This window comes from Triticum aestivum, chromosome 1B, assembly GCF_018294505.1.
Source record: "Triticum aestivum cultivar Chinese Spring chromosome 1B, IWGSC CS RefSeq v2.1, whole genome shotgun sequence".
NCBI classification, from domain to species: Eukaryota; Viridiplantae; Streptophyta; class Magnoliopsida; order Poales; family Poaceae; genus Triticum; species Triticum aestivum.
In genome coordinates, this window is record NC_057795.1 from 170092364 (window position 1) to 170097652 (window position 5289).

Consider the following 5289-nt stretch of genomic DNA (forward strand, 5'->3'; position numbering starts at 1 on the left):
AAATCACAAACGTGCTAACTGCAGAAAAAAATCACAAACGTACTTAACATGGATGGGATGGAAGTGCTGTGCTCACCCTCACCTTGACTGCTCTGGACTGCTACTCGCGATGGCCCCGACCTCCCTGACACTGCGGGGCTGGACTGGGATGGCGTTGTGTCCCCGTCAGGGCAATCGGGAGGAGGCAGAGGTGTGGGAACCGGGATGAGGAAGAAGGGCGGCGTGGGAGCTCCACTTTGGGTGATCGTGCCAGAGTGGGGAGGCGCTGGGCAGAGCCGAGAAAAGCTTGGATCCCCGCCGATGGCCCCCAATTTTTCTGGAATAGGAAGCAGGCAGAGTGAGCCGGGGCAAGTAGGCGACTAATGTGGCGTCGGTTCTCCGGGGGAACGCAGGTGGGTGTGCACAGCAGGAAGTTCCGGGGAGGAGATGAAGGTGGGGTGATGGCGAGATTCAGGGGCGATCGGGCGGGGCAGCGATCGGAGTTGGGGGCAATGGGGGCGGGATGACGGCCGAAGCCAGGGGAGATGGGGGCGGGGTGTCGGGTGGGGCGGCGCGAGGGTCAGCGCGGCGATGGGTCATCGGCGGGAGGCTCACCAGAGCCGGGGGCTGGAGGTGGGTTGGGGTGGAGCTGTGCTGCCATGGGGATTTCTGGATCGGGGTGGGGGAGGTTAGGGACGGACCGACACCGTTGGTTTTCTGTTGATCTCGGGAACGCCTCGTCGCTGCGTATATAGAGGGCGGCGTGATCCAAATAACTATTCTAATCGCAGGATTAGAATAGCGCTGTCATATATATAGGACTGGACTATTCTGTTACCCGTAACAGAATATAAGGAGCGATCCGACGAACTGAGAAAAAAAAGGAAAAAAGACCGCCGTCCCCGACCTGATAAGCTCCCCCTCCACCAATGCGCCACCGGGGCCTCCCCTCCCCCGCCGCGCCGCCACTGCCTCCCGCTCCCCCAGCACGCCGCCGCGGCCTCCCCTCTCCCCCACCGCGCCGCCGCTGCCTCCCGCTCCCCCAGCACGCCACCGCGACCTCCCCTCTCCCCCAGGCGCCGTCGTCTCCCCACCTTTTCCCTCAGCTCCGGCCACCGCCCCCACCCTCTCCCCGGCTCCGGCCGCTGCCCCCACCCTCTCCCTCGGCTCCGGCCGCCGCCCCGACCTTCTCCCTGGGCTCCGGCCACTGCCCCGCACTCCAACCACGGATCGACCCATCGTCGTTGCCCTGCACCAGATCGCGCCACCCAGAACCACCCGTCGCCACCACGTCCTCCCCGCGCTGCCGCTATCTCTCCTTGCTCCACCGCCAGCCGAGCACCTCCTCACCTCCATTGTTGTTCAGCACTTCCTCCAGTTCCTCCCGTGAGGGCTGCGCTCATCCACTCCTACTGCTGATCGAGCTCACTCCAATCCCTCCACCATGCTACCTCCTCCCGCTGATGAGGCTCCGTTGATGCAGCGCCCCGGCCGTTCACTGTCACCACCCCGGGCCGTTCAACGAGACAGCGCCAAGTCGTTCGACACCGCAGCTCGGGAGGCTGCCTCCTTTGACAGCTCCTGATCTCTGGAACTGCCATGGCTCCCTTCCGGCACAACTCGCTGTCGACAACCTCCTTTGACAGCTCGCCTTTGAGGCCCACCAGACTCACACGACGACGCTGGCCGTCCACAGCCACCACCACAGGCCGTTCACAGCCACCACTCATGGCCGTTCACAAAAAACACCCCAAAGTGCATACCATACATGAGGACAAGGGTGAGGTATGTGCTTGTCTGTGTCAAGTGATTTGTGCCAGGCTTTCACCAAAAATTTACCTCGGTCCTTAGTTCTAACATGGAAATAATTTTCAATTGCAGGAGCCAGGAGGAGGCAGCAGGAAAGAGCTAAGCGATCTTCAGTTCACGTTTGCTACGATTTTCAGTCCAGCCGGCTTACTATTTCATCACCAGGGTAACTAAAAAGCTCTGCGTCTGATAGAATATCTCTTGTTATAACTTTTAAATTTGTCTAGATGCGAGGAACAAAATCTCCAGCGAACTTTTGCTTTGCTGATATAAATCAAGCTCTGTTTTGTTGTTGAGAAACAACAGTATGTTAGCAGCAGGAGTTAAAAAATCAGCTGCTTTCAACTAAATCAAAATGTGTCGCGCAAGTTCAGGTATACCTGCTGCAGGAGTTCAAAAAGCTGAAGAAACGAAGCTCAAACCAAGTTTAAAAACTGTTTCCTAGTTGTTTTTGGTTAATTCGTTGTTATGGACAGTAAAAAATACACACTGTTGTGTAATGCATGTGTGTATTGTAATTGTAATTGTGGTTTGGAGTTCAGGAAAAGATAACAAAAAGGGACGCGGCGATTCGGTGCTCAGGCTCATCTTCACCTGATATCTAGGACGTTGGCTGATGCGTTGGGATTGGGAAAAGAAGGACAGACGCGTCAGAGCTGGTTCCACCGAAAAGTAAAATACAGTCCCTATACGGGCGTGCGCAGTGGTGGGTGTGGGCCTAGTTCGTAGATGGCGTGGGCTGTGTCCATTACTGCAGTGTGCTGAGCCTAGGAACAGAACGTCAGTCTTGAGAGCTGAGCCGTTCGTTCGTTAGTACGGGAAGTGGATGAGAAACCAAGCCGTGTAGTTACTCATATCTCGCCGGGAGTTTGATTTGAAACGGCGCGGCTGATTCTACCGGCGACGAGTCCATGAAGGCCAACGGATTGGAGTTCCTGCTAGATTTGATCAACTTGTGCGGTACCAGCTCTTCACTGTCCTCGATGCCGTTTTTATTATAATTTGGATCATAGTTTCGTCACGATTTTGACCACGGTGATATACTTTCTGAGTTGCTCCAGTTTCAGAGTTTACCGATAACCTGGAGCATCCAGATGCGGTGCCCCCTGCTGTGGCAACGATGACTCCATGAGGGCGGTTTCAGCAGACGGTGCTCTCCGAAGGTTGCGCTGGACTAGGTCGGTACGAGGCTTGCAACTTTCTCCCATGAAGCGCATGAACAAAATTGGAGCTGCCGGTCTTCGACGTCTCGGCCCATTGTTTGGCTTTGGCCAATGAGGTCCTCGGATGCCGTTCGTTTAGAGGGGTCTTGACGGGTCGTCAGCGCCAAAGTCGGAGTCGCCTGCTTGGGAAGAGGTGATGACGATGACATTGCAGGAAACCTCGATAGTGTCCTCTCCTCGGCGGTGTGTGTGGTCTTGTGGGTGCTAGGTCGGCCGGTGTGCCCTTTGTGTGGGCGTGTTGTGACGGTTTTCGCCCGGGTTCCCGTTAATTAATCGGGCAATTCTCTTCTACTTAATCAATGAAAATGGCAAATCTTTTGCCTCGTTCCAAAAAAAAGAATATTTGTATTTCGGTCAAAATTGCATTGGGCAAAATATTTAAGTAAACGTGAATTTGAGCAGATTTAAGTAGAACACAAATTTCATCCAACTCTGGTTATATTTCAGTCAAAGTCAAGTCAGATTTTTTTTTTCACTCGGCCAGACTGAACCGAAATAACAATGCGGTTGATTTCAGTGATGGCCCAATTCTGATCGCAATCGAGAAAATGAGCTGTGATAAACATTCCATAGATCCAAAGTACATTATGGTCAACTGTATTCCCTCCTCACAAAATATCATTAGTGGATTCGTAAGGATTGCGACTTCTTTTAGTTATCTTTATTATTATTCTTTGTTGCGACTGGTGCTACTGTGCATTATATTTTTCTTAAAACACTTGGTTCTTGGGTTGATCCATTAGGATGATGGTGCAGTAGCCATTGTACTTAAGAACTTAAAGGCTGATCTCGGCAACATACGCAACGAGGTAAATCCACATTGTGAACTGATAACCAAACAGTCAGTCTTTTACTTCCAATTCTCTGTTGGCAATCTCACAGATATGAATTGTCTCAATTCTCTTAGGTTATCAGAATGATTGCTGGCATGTCTGAAGATCAAACATGCATTGCCACCTGGGATGTGCCTGAAACAGTTGAAGGGAAAATGGTCTGTGTCCATTGCATCTCTTGTGTTAAATAGCTTATCCTAGAGTAATACAGATTAATATTAGTTTGATGTTGTTCCGAGCAGATTTGCCTATTCCTGTGACAAAATTGATGTGTGCATGGCTCTCTTGTCCCTTAACAAAATTGATGTGCAAGTCCCAGCAGGTTCCAATCAAGTTAACGGCTTTTCTTCTGGTACTTTGATGGCTTGATTATTTAGGAGGATCGATGCCTGAAAACAGGAGTTCATGTGCAGAACAAAGAAGCAGAGATGAAGAGGTGTCAAGATAAAGGAACTCACATGGGAAATTCTGAATCTTCAAGGCTCGTTTCATGTATTTAATATTTTGAACTGTTAAAGATGTTATTGTACTTTTTGTCTATTGATATGTGTTTAGAATAATTATTCACAGTAAAATCTGTGTTTAGAATAACTATTGAAGATGATATTACATGGGATTCAGCTTCTATGCCTAGAATAAGTATTCACAGTAAAATCTGGATGTGCATAGCAGCTAGTATGCAAAGTTGATCATGGTGCTACTGGCAGGCGCTTGCACTGTTTTGTTCTTCGCTGATCATATCAGCTTGTAAAATCTATACAGTATAGGCTAAGCAATACTGCGTATTGGCCTTTTCTAACAGGTGTTCAGTTTATAAAAAGGTTGGCCAACAAAATTATTCTGTAGCAAGCCTAGACATCTGTCGCTAGAACTCTTAGCAGCGGGCAGCTAGTTGCATAGCAAGAATTATTTTACACAAAGCAGTCCGCATGGCACCGCAGGCAGATGAACTCGCGGACGCGGACGTTGCTAATCCTGCAATTAGCGCTTGCGGATGGTGCGGAAGATGGCGGAGGCGCAGCAGACTTGTCCACTTGCACCCTGAATCGCGAATTTGGAACAGTCAATCAGAAAATTCGCAGACGAGCCAACGAGAAGTGTGATTAAGCTTGTGATGAGAACGAGAGCTTCGATTGGACACTAGGGCGGCAGGGTGATGGGAATGGGGGAGTGGTGTTAGGGGTCCGAGAGGATAAGGACAGCCATGGAGACGACCTCCGTCGAAGCCGCATGGCTCAGGGCGGCACAGAACTAAACCCAGGCCGTGTCCACCGTGACGAGCCGTCTATGCGCTGCCGATGAGGCCATGCATGGCCCACCTGAGTTTTTACGTGAATACGCTGTGCATATAGCAATGAATACAACTATACGCACAGATCCTTATGCTACCGAACGGATGAGATATCGGGATCAGCTGAGCTCGGGCTCAGTTTTGAATTTTCGAA

At 50.8% G+C, this 5289-nt stretch overlaps 1 long non-coding RNA gene across 4 annotated transcripts; it reads left to right on the forward strand.

Annotated features, from left to right (window-relative positions):
• Window positions 1-861: 861 nt before the first annotated feature.
• LOC123114088 (uncharacterized) lies at window positions 862-4469 on the forward strand. 4 transcript variants are annotated; one of them, XR_006456403.1, is made up of 4 exons: window positions 869-1764; window positions 1861-3820; window positions 3919-4002; window positions 4087-4469. It is a non-coding gene; the product is annotated as an uncharacterized lncRNA (long non-coding RNA). The 4 variants fall into 4 exon arrangements; XR_006456398.1 differs by having other exon boundaries at window positions 1861-4002; XR_006456396.1 differs by having other exon boundaries at window positions 870-1764; window positions 3919-4469.
• Window positions 4470-5289: the final 820 nt, after the last annotated feature.